This window comes from Aedes aegypti, chromosome 2, assembly GCF_002204515.2.
Source record: "Aedes aegypti strain LVP_AGWG chromosome 2, AaegL5.0 Primary Assembly, whole genome shotgun sequence".
Lineage (NCBI taxonomy): Eukaryota > Metazoa > Arthropoda > Insecta > Diptera > Culicidae > Aedes > Aedes aegypti.
The window spans coordinates 168,481,672-168,502,241 of record NC_035108.1 but is presented as its reverse complement, the minus strand read 5'-3'; the positions used below and the strand labels follow the sequence as shown (position 1 = coordinate 168,502,241).

Below are 20,570 nucleotides of genomic sequence, written 5' to 3'. Positions count from 1 at the left end.
TTTGTTATCATAAGTTAAGTCGCATAAGATCACAGGTTAGTTCGGTGGAATATTTAAACACTCGCATTGTATGTTATTGTTCATCACATAATATATGCACGCATATCGCCTCCACTTTTGTACGTAGAAAGCCTTTTCGCGACATCTTATAAGTGAAATTTTGCACATACAAAGCCTCCAGGTGATTTCGTTATGCGTACATTTTGGTTGTCTGGGCCATTGCCACCTGCAGATTTCGGTCCAATACCTGGCCTGCCACCGACAGCCGCTCGAAGAGTTCTTCCATCTCGAATACGTGCCGCTCGATGTCCTCGCCATCAGTATACCGTTTGTCGCAGATTTGCTTCAGCAATGAGACTTTTGAGGTCAACGTGGCCTTTTCATAGTGGCCCCGTAGCGCGTCCCAAGTTTGTTTCGCCGTGGTTGAGGTCTTGATGAGATTCAATTGGCTGTCTTCCAGAAGTAGCCCAATCGTGGCACGCGCCTTCTGGTCGCCGGTGTTCCAGGCTTCAACTTCAGCTGCTGTAGCGCCCAATCCGGAAGCCCCGGCACTTGCCGCCGGACTTGTCCCGATCACGTACCGCCACAGATCGTCTCGAACCAACAGGAATTCAACCTTTGTCTTCCAGGTTCCGTAGTTGCTTCCGTTAAGCTTGGAAATTCCAATTCGCTCCATTTTGTCTTGAAAAACTTGAAGAATGAAAATGAGCTTGAAAAAAATTTCACTTGTTGATCGGTCGCGATGGTTACTAGCGTGGTCTGCCCATAACCTATTGGAGGTTGCAGTAAAACCAACCGATCTCTTCAAGTGTGTGACAACTAATGATATATTTTCTACTGTATTTTACAAACAGCATACTACGATTAATTATAGGCTTCAATCTTGGGTTGCTTGTACGTCTTCACCCTCAGTATGATGCAAATCGTGCAAAAGTTTGGGTTCACCTGAGCCCGCACATAATTTTTGTCAATATCTCTGCCATTTTTCAACCGATTTAAATAGTTTAAATCTTTGTTAAGCGCAAATAATGGTGCGTACATGATTGGTTTGAGATTTCAAAGATTTAAGTAAGTGTAGGTGAACCCAAACTTTTGCACAATACACCATACTGAGGGGTGAAACCAAACTTTTGCACCATGACTTGAATGACTGTTTCATTAATTTTGGATACTTTTCAGATTTTTCCGCCAAAATTTCGTGGAGTTTCTTCAAAGAATATAAGATTACGATTCTGATGACACTTTGATTTAAAATTTTGGTCTACCCAATGCTGAGGAAATTCAATATGATTTTACAGTGTGTTTTTTGAAAACAACTTTAAGTAAAAATTTAGTATACAAAGTTCAAAGAATGTTTTTGGAAAAATACATACGAAGTAAGAATAACTCCTTGCCTTTCAAATGCGACTTAGAGAGTTTCAATTGGACGTGTAATCACAGAGATATGGACAGAACACTTTTGTATGGTTTTTAGGGGGTGAACCCAAACTTATGCACGGGAGTGTATGTGTATGTATAGGAATATCTATATGAATTGTAATAACATACCATTTACAACATTTTTTTTGGGATAAATTCGATGAGTAACTGAAATATAATAAGAAATTTCTCTTGATTTCTTATTTTCTATTCGATATAATAAAAAGCTTATATTAGAAAATCTCAGAAAGCTCATACATGCATATACAATTATCAAGTCAACGAAAAGAAATCCTTTGGAAAACTATTTAGAGAGACAATCATCATCATGGGGCCTTCCTTAGCCGAGTGGTTAGAGTCCGCGGCTACATAGCAAAGCAATGCTGAAGGTGTCTGGGTTTGATTCTCGGTCGGTCCCGGATCTTTTCGTAATGGAAATTTTCTTGACTTCCCTGGGCATAGAGTATCATCGTACCAGCCATACGATATACGAATGAGAAAACGGCAACTTTGGAAAAGAAAGCTCTCAGTTAATAACTGTGGAAGTGCTCATAAGAACACTAAGCTGAGTAGCCGGCTATGTCCCAGTGGAGACGTTAATGCCAAGATGAAGAAGAAGAATCCAATTGAAAATAGTCTTATCATCGTAGGCAGTTCTTTCAAGCATTGCTGTGTTTATATTCGTCTACTTGCAACTGCTACTGATTTCATCTGAAATGTGTCCTTCTTTTATTAGAAGGCTGTTCTTTATAAATAGATAAATATATCAATAAAAATAAACAGAGCTTCGAAAACTATAATAAGATTTTTTCAGGTAATTATATGCTATTACTTCAAATGTCAATGTAAGAACGAATACTACAGATTTTAATATTTTAATCCAACCTTTTCAATGCTTTCGATCTACTCTTGAATAAGTTTTTTAGTGGGCGTTTTAATTAGTGATCATTAGCATTTTCAGTATTAATTTCTAGCATGCTCCCTGTATTTGACGTTTCCGACCAGATGACAAATTTAGGAACGTTTCGGTGATAATGTTTCTATCCAAGAAAGAATTTCCAGATAAAATTTCTGAGTGTCAGAAATTAATTAAAGAAGCATGTTGTCTTTTAAAAGTATCTAGATGGAAGAATCGAGGTTTAATAATGTAGTTCAAGACAAAATAAATTTTAAGGATCAATGGTCTCAGTGTAGCTACTGTCACTAAGCATAATCAAATTACGTTTAACCTAGTGGACATATGGCATGAGGACGTTTGGCCGATTAAGGCATCTTAGAGTGATAATGCGAGACAATGTGAAAGAACAGCCTTTTATTAAAAGAAGGAAAATTCAAATTGATATATTATCAGCTAAGTGCCCTTAAATATTGGAGCAGTATTAAAACAAAGAACAGCCTTTTATTCTTAGAAGGCAAAACTAAATCGCATGTTCGGCCAAATTTCCATAACCCAAACTTCTATTCTCCAAAGATACCGCTTCCTATGAAACTGCCTATCATGGGCTTTTTTTCATCAGGCTACCACAAAAAAAATCAAAGTTGTTTTGAGTCAAATGCACGTGATACATTATTTTGAACATCTGTTACTTCAAACACATGGATTTTATAACAAATTAATCAATTGTCGTCTAATCTTACATCAGCTAGCACGTTTCTTTATTTAGAGCAGGGAAAAGCCCGTTTGAGTTGAGCACCTCAGCTCTATCTCAAATGGGCGCAAAACCTCCTCATCGGTTAGTAACAACAGAAAAACATATAATCCAAATGATACAATTTAAATTAACACTGTACACTTATTTGCTTAATTTTAGCAACACGTTAAATACCTTTCGCAGTCATATAATGAATAGCTTTCAGTATGTCAATTACATTACGTTTTTTTCAGGGAAATGGTACAATCGAAAAAATAGTTTTCGGGGAAATTGTTCATTTGGGAACCCGTCATTCGAGGAAATTGCATTCGGGGAAATTGAATGTCAGACAATCGATTCTCAAGTGAACACGTATTGGCAAAGATGTCAAGAATGGTGAAACTTGAAAGGGCCGCCAATGAAATAAAGAAGGGTACCTATTAGATGACCGGTACAATCGCCACCCTGAAATGTATGAAGTTATGTCAATTATGAGCACCATAAACTTTCCAGGGAAATAGGCTATTCGGGGAAACGGGGTATTCGGGGAACTTCTTAAAAATTCAAAACTTTAGAAATAATTCCATGTTTAAATTTCTCATTTTTCCTGAAAGATTTTAATTTTAATGGTAATAACAATCCTTTGAATGAATCAATGATAACCTTTGAAATTAAGGGGTCTATTTTGTAATTCGAGCGAATTCACGTGACTCGTCTGTAGTCATTGTCGATCAAAGTAAGCATGCGTATTTCAGATGTCACCCGTCGACTCCCATAGTAATCCAGTCACATAGAGTGACAACTGTCGATAAACTCGAGTGACAGAGTCAAGTCGAGCGAAATTTTCGGTCGACAGTGACTCCAGTCGAGTCGTTTTTGATCGACTCGACTTATAAAATAGGGCCCTAATTGAAAGCCCTTTGTTGCAATTTTCCATTAAGAATGTTCTTTGATTTCTCTGAAAATTTCTTGAAATATGAATTAAATTTCACTAATGTTCGTTAATTAAGTTTCTAGAGATTTTTACAAAGTATCTTTCAGTAAAAATTTAATAGCTCTCAGACAGTTCTCATCTGAAAAAAAATAATAATAATAATTTGCATATATTTTTACGAGTTTAGACAATAATTCAATGTTCTAAGCTTAAGAAAATATTTAAGCTATTTATGAAACTTTTGATGACTTTCATAGAAAGTCTAATAAAAGTCGTTATAGAATTTTAAATAGAATTTCCAATGGAATTTTAATGATTTGTTTTGATAAACTTCAACTAAGGGGTGCTGAAATGGAGGTTTTCCAAGGGCGTCATGAGGCCTCGCAACGGCTCTGGGTATGCACATGCTATTTGAAGATTAGGGACGGTACACAAATCATGTTACGCTAAATTTCAACTTATTCGACCCCTCCACATTTGTCACACTATTTGTATGAATCCCCCGAAATTTCAGTAAAGGTTGTCACGCTTGGCTTGACACCTCCCCTTCACTGGAGTGTTACATAATATGTGCATGACTCCTTGTATGGAAATTATTATGGAAAATGCCAATCAATTTTAAAATTTTTGACAAATTCTTTTTTTTTCCATTGAATAACATAAAAGAGCGTGTTCTTGCTACTATTTCGACATTTTTAATCGCTCAAATAGCGGCTATATCATAGATGGGCTTCGTGGCCGTGCGGTTAGTGGTGTCAGCCGTTTAGGCGTATTATGAATGACAAGAAGCGTGGGTTCGATTCCCGCTGCAGTCGGTAAAAACTTTTCGTCAAATGGAAAATTCATCATTGTATGCTCACATTAATGTTTTCTGTTTTCCGTGTCCCTTCCGAAATGTTCAGTGATTGGAATTTGATCCGATTAAGCCGATCGAACCATATTCAGAATGTGTAACAGTTCATGAACAATACCAGTTCGTTACACATCGCAATCGGAGAGCCCTATGAATGTAAACATTCACTCTCTCGTTTGATTTGTGGCGCGAGAGCGTTCAAGAGCAGCAACTCTCACAGGCTACAACAGTATGGAGCCATTCGGGTGATTTATGTTTTGCATAAAATTGGTAATATCTTTCATATTTTCTGGTAATGCAGCCTTTAACAACCTAATTATAATCTATTGGATCATCAAACACCCCTTTGGTTTTAAACATAGCACAGAAAATGGAAAATATTCCCCTCTGTTTCTTGATCAGAATGAGAATGTGTCAGCGAATGTTACAAGTGGTGACACACAGTAATCGGCACCAAACAGTGGGTGGTGTGTGTCTGTCTTTTTCACGTTTATAGCTCGTAACCTTCCACGAACGATAAATGTCATGCGTGTTGTATGAATGCAAAAAATCGCGGCAACCTGAAATCGAACCAAGTACCTTGCGATCGATAAGCTCGTGTGTACACCACGCGGCTATCGACGCCTTGATGTGAGTCGATGCTAAAACGATACATAAAGCGTTCGTATTGCAATAACCGTTCCAAATTTCATTAGGCAAAATGTATGTATTTCGATAGTCTAGTTCACAGTGAGTGTGTCAATGATCGTTAAATTATCCAAAGCCTGGAAATGTTGGATATGAACAACCCCAGTGCTAAAAAGTCAGATAGGAACAACCCATGGTTCGTTTTTGTCGACTAAGCGAACGTCAAACATGATCAAAATTGTCAAGGTTCAAATTGAAGTTTAAGGCCCAAGTAAAAATGGTGCAAAAGTCAGGAATGAAAAAGCAGTTTTCTGCTTTTTAAACAACAAATTGATGAAAATAAAAACACACAGCTGTTTTATTTGCCAAATAAAAAGGCTGTGTGTTTTTATTTTCATCAATTTGTTGTTTTAAAAGCAGAAAACTGCTTTTTCATTTCTGACTTTTGTGCCATTTCGTAATGCGCCTTAAATGTGATAAAGCCATAATTTGAGCAGGATGATTTGTCTAAGTGTTAGCAAGAACAGGCTCTATCGTGTTAATAATAAAAAAAAACAAGATTTTATCAAAAGTACTAGGATCCTACTGCTTGGCAGGCAACAATGGCTACTATATTTGAGGCTCCTTTATATAAAAGATTAACGGAAATATAACGGAATGATTTGGCAACAGACCGGCAGCGCTGTAACACGGACATGGTTTCCTCACTGCTGAAAAATTTGTTTCATTATATACTTTTGAGCAACATTTCAAAACTAATAATCGGTAGACAAAAATCAACAACCTGATATCACAAAAAGGTTAACCTAGGTTGGAACTGGCAAAAACTCGTTCTGAATCACAGTTTCAACCCCAAACCTATTCAGGTTCGACCGAACTACAATTTACTTGACGTTGGTTTGAAACGGCGATTTTCCTCCAAAAAGCACGTTATTCGAGAATAAACAATGTTATGAGCGAAAGAAATATGCTTGTGGTTTCGTATAATTTTGAAAATGCGTTCAATAGTTCACATTTATACTCACACAACTATTTAAACACGCAAAGTTAACATGTAGTACATATTGCATGTGGTTTGCTCCTTAATATAATAAAACATTTCATCATTAGACATCTATAAATTCGCAAATATTTCCATTCCTTGGAAGAAAATGCTGTTTGGTGCCGATCTTCAAAATTCACCCCAGTGATCAATTTGCCCTCGGATTACGGTATCATGCTATTTCAATCTGCATTTTGTTAAGCGGCGTTCGGTTTAAAATACATATCTGTGGAAAATGTGCGTTCCAGCTGTAAGACCTTCGGAACAACGCATGCGAATTTATAGAATATATGGGGTAAATTAAGAAAAATTCATTCTATACTTTGTAAAAACAAGCGTTATAGATGTACAAAGCTGGATGTGCACTGGAAATTATGCATGCATATGTTCTCTATGATCATTTACTTTACTGACAGGAAATAGTAATCATCCTATTGAGTCCAGTCCAAAGAAATTATTCAACAAATCTGTCAAATTAGTACCGTTTTGATTCATATTACGGACAGCTTCAAATTCCGGACACTGTACTTTGTATGGGAAACATTTCACACGAAATGTTTCAATTTTTGCCGTTCAAAAATTCACACTTTCGAGGCTCGTTTTAGTCAACATTTTTCATAGATATCTATGAAAATTTATGATGCTCAGCTGCTTTAGACGCTTCTTTAGTGGTTTACCGATCTCAATTAATTATTTGACTTTTATATCTATGATTTTCATGAGCTGTCCGGAATTTGAAACAAAATGTCCGGAAAATGAGGCAAAAGTAAGGCAGCGTCCGGAATAAGAATCGTGCTAAGTCAACACATTTCTATTTATTTAAAATTATTCATGTTGTGGAATCAGAATCTTCATCCACCATTCGAAAGTTAATTGTTTTGAAGGCTCGATAACGCGGAGGAATCATATGGAATGATTCGTTTAATATGCTTTCTGATGCGTTATACTTCATTGAGGGCTTAAGGGGGCAGGATCCGTCATTGATTTCAAAATTTTCAAAAGCAGTTTTTTCGTTCAAAATCAAGAAAATTTACAGGAAAATGTGTTCACTGTATTCTACTCTCGAACCGAAACACAGTGAACACATTTTCATCTAATAACTTTTAGTTTAGAACAGAAAAACTGCTTTTGAAGTTTCGATGATGGCGATGATTACAATGTCGGAGCGTTGAACGTTAAGTGTCCGTAATATGAATTAAAACGGTAACGTTCCTCAAATGAGCTAGCCCAGAGCTAAAAATATCGTTAATAAATATAGAATAAAAGTAACGTTCTCAATACGATACCCTTCAAAAAGCGTTGCTTGATTTTAGAATTGTTTGACAACTGACCCTATTTTATATTTCTGCATCTGAAAGCCACGTGTCCAAATTAAAAGTAGCACACGAATTGCAATTCATGTGAGAAAACGTTTCCAATGTACTTTGTTTGTTCAGAGGTGTTCACTAGGATTTCATTTGTTTTTATCTGATTCGCAATAATCCAAGTCTATAGCCACCCAACTAACCCGACCGAGGGGCATGTGAAGTTTCTGCTAACCATTCAGCATCAGCTGTGAACATGTGAGGTGATGAAAGAAGATGCAATTAGACGTTTGTACCGAACAATAATGCAACTTGAATGTGGCTACGAGCAAATGTGTACGCAAACGTGTAACTTAAAGAGCAATTTGTGCAACGATGACTCCCAGAGTATTGCACGCCGGTCTTCTTTTACGACCAATTCTAGGAGTGCGGTTTTTCGAACGACCCGAAAGTAGCTGCAAGTTGACGAACAACAAAGTTTAATTAAATTGGAAAAAGGATTCCTGTTTGCTCGGTGAGTGGTAGTAATTGCTTTCGGATGGGTGACTGGGAAAACAAAGCAACGTTATAACTATGTCGGGAATGTAGCTCTACGAAGCAGTACATGTACATACTGCCAGCTGAGCCGTTGAGCAAGGAACAGTAAAACTTGAAAGTCACTTTAGTTCCGGTGAGTTCATTGTGCTTTAATTTTTTTTTTTGTAGTGCAAGTGGTGGTTTGATATTTGTAATAAGTGCCGCAATTGTGGGAACTACAGCTGCTGATGTTTCTATTATGTGGTGCCTTTTGATTGTGTAATGGTTGGCATTTTCGATAAAAATTTGAGCTTCATAATGAGATGTTTCGATAAGCTGGTCGTTAAAGAATTATTATGGTACATGTGACCAACGGCTGAGATTTGAACCCAGATACTTAGTTTTGAGGATGTTTCAGTTTCTTGTTTTGTGGAAAAAAAAAATGAATGGCATGTCTCAGCGACGTGTCAAGATGAATCTTAACTTTTCAGTGCGCATTGGACCTTCGTGCTGTGCGTACACAAATTCTCTCTGTTCTTTGAAGTTTTTTAAAAACTACCTTAAGCAACAAAACAGTACTGCAGTGCTATTTTTCTACTATTGATCTCTTAACGATTTTTGTTAGGACCCGTGCCTTCGATTTTTCTTTGGAGTTAGTTAAAGCTAGCGGTGATAATCCTTCTTAGACGCCATCTTTGGTAAAAACCTCTGAGAAGGTCTCGTCCTTTTTCGTTTATTCACTAAACATGGTTGCAACCACGAAAAAAAGGAAGGGTGAATCTCTGAAATCACAACTTCCTCCCAAAAAGTGGAATTTAAAACTGTCACTAAATGTGGCAATAATGGAAGAAAGGATGCTTCTACGGAATGCGAACTTTCTTCCAAGGACGAAATGGTTAATGTTGATAATTGCATCGAAATGAGCAATCAGTCTTTGAATCAAATGAAGAAACAAAGAGTGCCACCAAAGACAAATTAAAGACCTTCATGTCCCTTGCAAATGCCCAAAATTTTATGGCTCATAAGGTAATCTGTGGTAAGTAGAATGCCGTGAAAAAAGTACTGCGATATGTCAAACTTGGGTACCTTTTACACTACCGAGGGACCAAATGCAGTGCTAGAAGTGGTACCCAATCTGAGCCCGAGTGCGACGGACCTGGTGCCACCTATCGTGGTCAGTTGTTACGAATTTGGGGAATTTAGGCAGGAATCAAAGTTTCATTACATGACGGGGTTGGTGGTCTGATGGCTACCGCTTCTGCTTCATATGCAGAAGGTCATGGGTTCAATCCCAGGCCCGTCCCTTTCCTCGTACTTTGTAGTTGTATATCTCTCACTTGCTTCTATCTTCCATTCTAAATATATCACACGTTCATAGCAAACGCTAGAACCAGAGACGGACAAGAAACCGTTTCCCTAACGCTTCCTACTTCCACGCGCACGCCTTTCTTACGCCTGACATATAGGCAGTCTGCTAACCACAAAAGCAAACCTCTCTGCCATGCCTTTCCCCCAATCCATACACTCCCGCATGAACTGACGTGGATGCAGTGGAATATACGGTCTACGTGGGAGTCAGTTCAATGCATCATCAATTCCTCCCCATTCCCCTCATTGGTCTGCATTCTGACGTGGCAGGTGCCATTGTTGCCTAAAAATAGAAGATCACCAGCACTTATACACTGAGGATGCCTGTTAGTCCCAAGCAGTCATTCGGTTGGTTCCTTGTGTAAGTGCAGCTGATCTGGCGATACTGGAGTGCATCCACGGGCGGCCAATCAAGCTCAAGCTCAAGCTCACGGAATCAAAGTTTCATTACAAATCGCAATGTAAAGAGACTGTCGCGTTTTTCTGGAAACTCTTGAAGGTCGTGAACTTCTTCTCGAACATCTTGAAGAGAAAGAGCACAATTTTTTACTTATGACGACAAAACCAGGTCCGTCCCACTCGGGCTCAGATTGGGTACCACTTCTAGTACTGCATTTGGTCCCTCGGTAGTGCAAAAGGTAACCACGTTTGACAGATCGCAGTACACCTTGAACGGCATTCTAGATTACCTCAAGAGCCATAATATTTTGGGTAATTGCAAGGGACATGGGGGTCTTTAATTTGTCTTTGACAAAACTGAACGCTTGTTCAAAGTCGTCTTGAAAGGTCTCTCAAGTGACTATAAGTCACCTGAAGAGATCTAAAATGGAATAAATGATTTACTTGGATTTTTCCCAGTCCAAGTAATCATTATGAAAAAGAGAACCCAATCTGGCATTGTTCGGAATGGGCTTTTCAAGAATATTATTTAGTTCACTTCAACAAAGAAGATTTAAATAATATTAAAGCTTTAGAAAAAGCTAGACTTATGTTCGATGTCCGTGTGAGATAGGAACCATTTCAGAAACCTGGAGCAAATTATCAGAATCGCACTCAGTGTCGTCGGTGCCAAAAGTGGGGTCATGGTACAAAACTTGGGCTTCGCGCAAACGAATCGTTGAGGCTCGTACCAGGCAGTAGGGTGGGGCTTATTTCCAAAAATCTTCCGTAGTCAGGATTTACAAAGTGGAAAATGATCATCGGTGCCAAAATAACATCCTGTGAAAAAATGAGAATTTTTGGTGAAGGTTTAGAGGTGGCGCAAAGGGCGTAAGTGCAATTTTCCCATTTTAGTGAACTTTGAAAAAATTTGGTATGCTTTTCAGCTTGTTTTGGTGATTTTAGGACCCTTAAGGGCAAAAAATCACCTCAAAATTGCGATATCTCTACTCCTTTAGATGATATTTGACGAAATATATTTATGCATGCGATTTTTGGCCCTTGTATAGGTTACGCTGACTGATTACTATGAACCCGAATAAGCATATGTTTAGCTGGGGAGAATTCCTATGCTAGTAAAATGGAACGAAGAGCAAAGAAGAATGAGAGAAAGAACAGAACACAGACGAATTTAAGGTGGGGTGGGTTAAACAGTTGGGAGGGTGAAACTAGTGATGTGTTGAGTGTAACTGAGGAATCTTGTAAAATCTAGATTTTACGCAATGGAGCAAAGTTCCAGTAGAAAACGATGATTATATTGACTTCTATTTAATATAACCTGATAATAAATCTTCGAGCTGTTTAGTAGAATACCTATAAGTAGATGAAAAACCGAATTTAGTACTATACCATTTAATTCCACTAGAGTTTGTATCCTTTGACAGATACGCGTATTTCGACCTCAACTATAAGGCCGTCTTCAGTGTCGTGTACTAGACTCGACTTCGAGTCGAGTCTAGTACACGACACTGAAGACGGCCTTACAGTTGAGGTCGAAATAAGCGTATTTGTCAAAGGATATAAACTCTAGTGGAATTAAATGGTATAGTACTAAATTAGGTTTTTCATCTACTAATATAACCTACTTCAGAAATATTTCGAGCAATGTTTCTTCAAGTAGGAGAAGAGCACCAATTTTTAACCCATCTCTAGTTTTCGACCCATGCATACGATTTTAGATTACTCTTAATAGAAAAATTGCAGTAACGGCTAAAATGTCCTCAACTCCATGCGAAGTTTCATCATTATTCTCCTGGTAGGTATAGATAAATGCATGTCCACTTCACTGCTTTAGTTCAATAATTGTTCAGTTTTTTTCCTGGATGTTGATAGCAATTTATCGAAATGGAACGTTGAAAAATATACGTCCTGGAAATTCAGCCTCACACAGTATTAATTAAATTCATAACAAATTTAGATAAGCATTTATATATACATAGGACATCCTGTGAAAATTCCTTCATGTAGCTCTGTCGCAATTCCCAAAAAAAATATGTTTGAGAACTGTAAAGCTTAAATTTTTTTTTAATTCGAGAGGTTTTCAACCTGAAGTGCTTTATCTCTTGCACCCTATAGAAGCTCGTGCAGTAATTTGAATTTTGACTACCGATTTTTTCCTTCTGTTGTTGTTTATATACATCGATTTCATTTACAGATGTAGAACAATGTATTGAACATCAACTGCATTTTCGTTTGTCCGAAGTTATGTTGAAGGTGTTTTGGCAAAAGTGAAGTATTGGAAGCCCAAACGCAATTAATTGTTGAAATGGTATCATAATCCAGAAATTCCTGTGGAAATTCTAAGAGGGAGTTTTACTGCTAGAAAGCAGAAATCGTTTATGAATTTACTTAATAAGGATATATCGTGCGGGATCAAAATCCGAACACCTATGAAATCAATCTAAACCCTTCCACTTCATATAAAAATTCTTCTATTTGTATGAAGTGTACGGATTTTGGGCCTGTATTAGTTTAGGCCCCTCTGTTATTTTTTTCAGATTATAAAAGCAATTGCTTAAGTTATAAAAAACGAGCATTCTAAAATACAAAATAAGTGTTGAACTTGCATATAATCACATCTCATACATCCAACCGAAATATGTTCATGGTTCCGTAGTTCATTCTAATATAATATCATCAGTTACACCTTCCCTTGTTTAACTCACCCTACCTTACATTCTTCTGTGTTCTTTGTTCTTTCTCTCATCCTTCTTTGCTCTTTGTTCTATTCTACTTGCATAGGAATCCTCCCCAGCTATTCATATGCTTATTCGGGTTCATAGTAATCAGTCAGCGTAACCAATACAAGGGCCAAAAATCGCATGTATAAAATATATTTTGTCAAATATCATCTAAAGGAGTGGATATATCGCAATTTTGAGGTGATTTTTTGCCCTTCAGGGTCCTAACATCACTAAAACAAGCTGAAAAGCATACCTAATTTTTTCAGAGTTCACTAAAATGGGAAAATTGCACTTACGCCCTTTGCGCCACCTCTAAACCTTCACCAAAAAATCTCATTTTTTCACAGGATGTTATTTTGGGACCGGTGATCATTTTCCACCTTGTAAATCCTGACTACGGAAGATTTTTGGAAATAAGCCCCACCCTAACCAGGCAGATGATTTCCCAGACAGAATCTCCAACATTGCTTAATAATCATACCCATCAGTTATATTTTGATCATGCACATTCACAGTCTAATTTCCTTCCATCGGTAACCGTTCGAATCTTTTATTTTCGAATGGATTTTCCCAAGGAAATTCCTATGCCAATGTATAAGCAGGCAATTCCAGTTCCTCAGTTTCAATGTTTTCTACGAATAACGCGTTCTAATTGTTTCAAATCAAATGGAAATACCCAAATACGTTTCTCTAATGGATCTACATTTTTTTGAATGTTTTGAATTGGAACGCTCGTTTTTTAATTGTGACAGAGGACGAGCTGTTTAATTTTCCAACAACTTATAACATACATATTGCATTTATTAACGAAACTTATTTAAAACCTGATTCGAAACTCAAAAGAGATCCAAACTTTTTTGTTTATCGTAATGGTTGACTGGATGAAGCATGCTGTAGAGTTGCTATCATCATCCATAGGAGAATAAAACATAAACTTTTTTGTCATTTGAAACCAATGTATTTGAAGCTTTGGATGTTTCTGTCGAAACACAGCTAGGTAAATAGCTGTCTACTTGCCTTTTAAATGCACTTAGCAGCTTAATAGCTTTAAACTAACTTGCGGAAATTGACTCGCAATGATGACTTTAATACAAAACATTAAGGCTTTGCGAAATACCGAACGATTCCATCAAACGAAATTCAGCGGAATTTCACGAAACTCATAAAAGCAGAATGTTTGTTTTACGATTTCGTTTCGCCAAATTGTAAATATATCTCCAAAAAAAAATTGGAAGCAAGCAGAATAAAACGGGATTTCACGAAATTTGGAGTCTAATTTCGAACAAAACCGGCATAGCGCATGCTTCTACTCCTATGTAGTATATCGTACATTTAAGCTGAAAGACCATCGAGTGAGCAATCCATCATTTTTTCTGGTTCTTTATATTTGGGCTCGGCATACCTCAAGCCTTCGATTCATTTTCATCTTAAACGGACAAGATACGTACATTATTTAATATAAAAAAATGAAGCTATGTTTATTCACGCTGTGCCTCAACACCTACTCCCCCACCCTTTTTGTAGCGTGACAGAATTTTTGAACGACCCCCAATCAAAAAAATCGCATTTTTTCGGATAGTTTGATATTGTAGTATAGGAAGCCACATACCGCAATGGCCTTAACCTCTACAGTACTGATTACCAACATCAAAGTTTCAAAATTCTCTAGTTTCGATCAATTTTGGTGATATCTTTAGGAGAAATCACAAATGAACTATATTATTGATTCATGCATTGATTATTTTGAATTCGATGATGATTCCGGATTAAAATCCAAATTTTTTGGGGTACCTAGGATGTTTTAGAATAGAAAACCAAGACAGTATTTTTTTCCCGATTCGCAAATCTGAGTCGCGTATCAATAAGTAAGACAAACATAAAATTTCGTTCATTGAATGACGAATTGTGTGAACGAACATGGATGGACTTAACAATCTTTTTTTAACACAAAACATCTAAAAATGAAATAATCTGAACATGAAGCCAATTTTCACAGAAATCGTTCAGAAATTCCTTCACAGGTTTTTGAATACGATCATTTTTTCAGTATTTGCTCAAGCAAACTACTGGAAATTGATCTAGTAATTTCTACATGGATTACTCTAAAAAAATTAATTCATCCAGATTTTTTCATTTATTCTTCCAGCAATTTATGGAGTGATTCCTCCATGAAATAATCCACAGTTTCTAGAGGGATTTTTCAGTAAATTTATAAGGAACTCCAAAATAAACTCGACCAGGGAATCCTTGTTAAGTACATTCGGCAACATCTCTTGCAGTTCTTCTCTCTTTATCTCGATTGATTTCTCATGTATAATATATGGATTCTTTTAAATACAACTTAACTTAGTACTCCGGCAATTACTACAGCAATTATTCCCGTGATTCCTCCATTCTTCTTCTTTTTATTTTTCTTTCTGTTCCTACTGGGACAGAGCGTGTCCATAAGAATGTGAATTACTATGAGAACAGCAAGCAATTCTGTCAATCGGTCATAGTGTTTCCCTACGAGCTTCTTCTTCTTTCTGGCGTCACAACTGGGACAAAGCCTGCTTCTCAGATTAGTGTTCTTATGAGCACTTCCACAGTTATTCACTGAGAGCTTTCTTTGCCGATTGACCATTTTTGCATGTGTATATCGTGTGGCAGGTACGAAGATACTCTATGCCCTGGGAATCGAGAAAATTTCCTTTGCGAAAAGATCCTCAGACTGGTCATGCTGAATAGCTGCGCGTTTACCGATACGGCTATCTGGTCCCCACAAGCTCTTGAGGGTTGAAACAACGCTAATACTGTTAGATATATTCATCAGCTTTAACTTTGCCAAAGACCGTTTTCGAGTCGGATGTCTCAGTAATTAGTTATTGACATAGACATTGTGACATGAAAGTCAGAAATTTTCTAACACGAAAAGATCACAAACCGGACCGGGATTCAAACCTGTACCAATGCTTTGGAATATCTCATTTTTTTTTGCTTTAAAATATACTGTTTATTATATCAAACCAAGCCATACATAGAATTTGATTTGACATTTTGTAATTGAAAGTTTAAAAGTATTCTGTCGGCGAATTTTTGATCATACATTTCGTATGGAATAGTTTTGCCTGCAAAATTGGGTTTTCATTGATTGAGTTTTCATTAATTGAGATCCAATCCAATAGAAAAATTTGAAACTTTCAAGGTGTTCATGTTTTGTTAGGATACTTATCCTCGTCGAAAAAAAATCTGAGCCGAAGTAACTTCTATAAAAGTAGGAACTATGAAACCGTTAGGAATAGGTCACGGATTTTATCAATATTTCCTTAAGTGAGACTTAAAAAAAGGAAAATTTAGCTACAGAAACTAGCTCAGTTGATCGAATCTAAAATATAAGTCGGAAAATTTCCGAACCATAGCAGTTTTGTCACAAGCTACAAATTTTGAAATATTTGACAAAAAGCAAATAGGTATAGTTTCATTGAGGGATGGTAAGGTGGCAACTTTTTTTCTACTCGCTCCCCCTTAATCGCACTTTTTGTATGCGACATCCAAAAATTGTGTAAGGCTTGTCATGCAGTACCTGATTTTCTGGTGCGTGACATAGTTTGTGTACCCCTTAAATGCCTAATTGTAACAGTTTAATTCCGAAATAAAAAAATAAATTAAACAAATATCTTGAGATTAGGATTAAGGCATTGATTAAAAATAAAAATTAATGAAATATTGAGCAATATACAGTAATTAACAATGCATAGTAACCAAATGTTTTTTTTTCGTTTGAAATTCTTCAGTTTGTGGCTCTGTATGCTATTTCGAATTGGCTGCAATTTGGACGCAGTGTAATCATTACAATACAGTCATTTTTTCAATGAGTTTCTGAGTATTGTTCGAAGATAAAATAAGTAACCGAGCGGTTTTTTTAATTCGATTCGAAAAACGATTAGTAGTGAGCAGTGCAGTTAACATCCGACACTTTGCGCGACGTTCGTTTCGTTGTCATGGTCAGCAGTCAGAGCTTTAGAATGAACGTCGACAATCACAAAAAAGTGTTAATTGAATGTCGTCTGACACGATGACATTTGCATAAATCATAAGTTTTGCATAGAATTCCAACATCGGACCATGTGACACACATACAGTGAAATCAGAACAGAAACAAGCAAAACCGTAACGTTTCCTAGCGAAGCTATCGTAGTCAGCGGCATTCAGTTGACATTTTTCTCTTCGACATTCGTTTGATCGCTCGTGTTGAGAATGTTTAAGGGAAGTGCTGCCGAATATCAACGAAAACGTGTCGACTACCGTGATTGCTTACAACACCGGTTGTGGGCGATTGGTTTGCTCGGCGAAATAATTCACTTTTAAAAGTTATGCAAAAAGACCCATAAAATACGCGACCCATAGAATACCGTCTATGAGTTGAAAAAAAATAAATGACTCGGTTACCTACTTTGTCTTCGAACAACTCTCTGAAGCTCATTGGAAAATAACTACATTGTAATGCATGCACAGAATTTCAGGTTGTTTCTAGTAAGTCATCCAAATTTCAGTCAGTTCAGACTACAGGAAGCTGAGATACAGAGCCCTAAATTTATATGAAAAAAAAAAAATGCATTTGGTTACCAACTTTTGTCACTGACTGCAAATCTTACTTCACGATTTTAGTAGGAATTACTGGGTCAAATTAAGCATGTAAAACATGGGATTTCAAACGGAGATGAAGGACAGGAACTCCACGCTATGATTTAATTTCCGCGAACCAAAATGGCTGAAAAATCCTGCGCCTAGGGACGCAAATGTTGGTGTGTACACGATGATTGAGAGAAAAGTGAACGGGATGTTTATTGCAGATCGTGGAACTTGTGTATTTTTGGCAGTTTAGTTATCATTGTCATGGGACTTATTTTTCACCCTAATCGACCGAAGTTAAGCAGTAAGATGCACGTAATATAAAAAAAAATATTAAGAGCCCGATTGATTATAAAATGAAGCATTCAGAAATTAAAGAAGTCACCCTACGTGTATACCAAAATTATCACCACACAAAAAATTTCGCGAAAAATTCAGAAAAAATATCGTTTTGTTTAATTTTGTATCGATCTTTACAGAACATATCTATTATTCATTTCGTTTCGCTACAAACAGTATTGAAAATTATGCATGTAGCTTCGTTTCGTATCGCCATGGAAAATTTTCATATCGCATACGCTTACAAAGCATCGCTCATGGAATAATTCGCAAAGCAATTCTAACGACAGAATTTTATTTGATGAGAATATTTCTTAATTCAATACCCTGATACCCCTAATTGTAGGGGCCTTTCTTAGCCGAGTGGTTAGAGTCCGCGGCTACAAAGCAAGGTCATGCTGAAGGTGTCTGGGTTCGATTTCCAGTCGGTCCAGGATCTTTTCGTAATGGAAATTTTCTTGACTTCCCTGGGCATAGAGTATCATCGTACCTGCCACACGATAAAAGGATGCGAAAATGGAACTTTGGCAGAGACAGCTCTCAGTTAATAATTGTGGAAGTGCTCATAAGAACACTAAGCTGAGAAGCAAACCGACTCTAGTCACCTTTGTAGCCAACTGATTACACATGCTGATTTTGATTCTGATCATGTCCCAAATATCTGGTCATGTTTCGAATATCCCATTGAGTGATTCTCAATCCTTTCAGCTCCACACTCAATTTTTACGAGCCGACTGGAATGCATATGAAACATACATCTTGATGTTCACATATTTTTGCAAACAAAACTTGATATTGGCAATTCCAATGAAACTTTAATAAATTTCATTGTTGGATCCGTGATTATAGACCAGTGGTTCTCAACCTTTTTTAAAATGCGACCCCGTCTGAAGTTCTACCAACATCTTATGGCCCCTGAAAACAGTAACACAAATGACATTTTTGTGTGTTTCAAGGATCAAATCACGTGTCTCTAGTACATAGATTTGGGGTTGCTGAATCTGATGCCGTGCTCAGAAATGCTTCAGTATGCACAATTTTGAGCAACAAGTCATCAAAGTTGTATAAAATACTTGTATCATTGTTGTGTCTATGAGATTTAAAGTATATTTAGTGATTTTATATTTTTATTTTATTTCATTAAAGATACAATTTAGATTGAATTGATAGATTAAATTTAGATTAGATAGACTTTTTCAACATACTTACAGTTCCCATACAAAGTTACTAATTTCTCTTATATGGTAAAACAAAATACTGGAAAACTATTTAAGCAACGGTAGTGAAGTAAAGTTATTTGGCTCGCATTCTTAATAAAATGCAACTTCAGCTCTCTTTAAAAATGAAGTATGTACAGAATTCCTTAAATTTGATAATCAAACAACAAAACGTACCTTTTTACAACTGCTTTGCGGACCCCCTGAAGAGTTCCCAAGGCCCCCTGGGGGTCCGAAACCGTCTTATAAACGTGAGGAGAAGGTAATTTCAATGCACTCGCTATCCTGCTATAAAAATTTTATGGCAGGATCTGCAAAAATAAAATGTCTTAATTGGACCCCAACTTTTAGCCCGTTAGGAAATTATCTGAACTTTTGAAAAAACCTCTGAAGCCAATTCCGCTATTGAAGGAGGAAAACAAATTATTAATAACTGATTGCAAAAATGCTCAAAAAGACTGTTCAAAACTGTTTTTTTTTTTATTTTAATTCAAGCATGTTTTCGAAAATTCCTGGGGGACTAATTTTGTGGATGTGAAATCTATTATAAAAGAAAAAATCGAAAATTTTAAAGCCCCTTCCGTGTAGAGAAGAATGGCAAATGAATATGTAATAAAATATTCCATTTAAAAAGAATGTTTGAAAAGCAAAATTTGTTCTTTGTTTGTTTGAAATAAAAGTTAAAATAACAAAAATAATAACTTAGTTTTATGGCGTAAAAATTAAATAATATCATATTTTGCGATTGTAATAACAAACAAATAATAAAAATATAGGGATCAGTAAATAACAAAATATCTTATTATTTAGATTTGATAGCAAAATAATAACCAAACTTCCAGTTCTTTGACTTTAAAATCTAAATTTAGCATGATTGAAAAATAAACTTTTTGCTTTTCAATACGAATCGTAAAATGAGCTATTATCTTCTTATTTATGGCGTAACATCCCCACTGGGACAGAGCCTGCTTCTCAGCTTAGTGTTCTTATGAGCACTTCCACAGTTATTAACTGAGAGCTTACTATGCCAATGACCATTTTTGCATGCGTATATCGTGTGGCAGGTACGATGATACTTTATGCCCTGGGAAGTCGAGAAAATTTCCAACCCGAAAAGATCCTCGACCGGTGGGATTCGAACCCACGACCCTCAGCTTGGTCTTGCTGAATAGCTGCGCGTTTACCGCTACGGCTATCTGGGCCCCCAAATGAGCTATTATGGCAACATTTGATATTGGTTTGTTCTCATGAATTATTTAAATTAAGTTTTCAAATATAAAAATAATGACATATTTCACTGTGATGGCGATGTTTGTTATTCTTTAGATATTTAATGTTTTTTAGTATTTTTGCACAAATAACAAAATTTTCCATGATAGTTTATTTTTTTATTGATTAGTTATTACATGATTTTCAAGTATAACATAAAAATGACAAATTTTGCTATGATTTAATGTTTTGCTATTGATGAGATATTTAATGTCATATCGTCCCCTTGATGCTACAACTATATAACTCAAAAACCCAAAATTCGAACTATCCAACATTGAAAGTTTTACCATTTCGGAAGGTGATGATTAATTACAG

General features: G+C 36.5%; 1 protein-coding gene across 2 annotated transcripts in view; it reads left to right on the top strand.

The window, feature by feature from the left end:
* Positions 1-20,570, top strand: part of LOC5574043 (sodium- and chloride-dependent neutral and basic amino acid transporter B(0+)) — a 400,663-nt gene that overhangs the window by 120,546 nt on the left and 259,547 nt on the right. The window contains exon 1 of one of the 2 annotated variants that reach the window (XM_021843076.1): positions 8,439-8,480. The exons of the other annotated variant lie outside the window; for it this stretch is intronic. The gene's annotated coding sequence lies outside the window, so the exon portion shown is untranslated. Of the gene's footprint in view, positions 1-8,438; positions 8,481-20,570 lie in introns of those variants that run through there. 2 annotated transcript variants of the gene reach the window in all.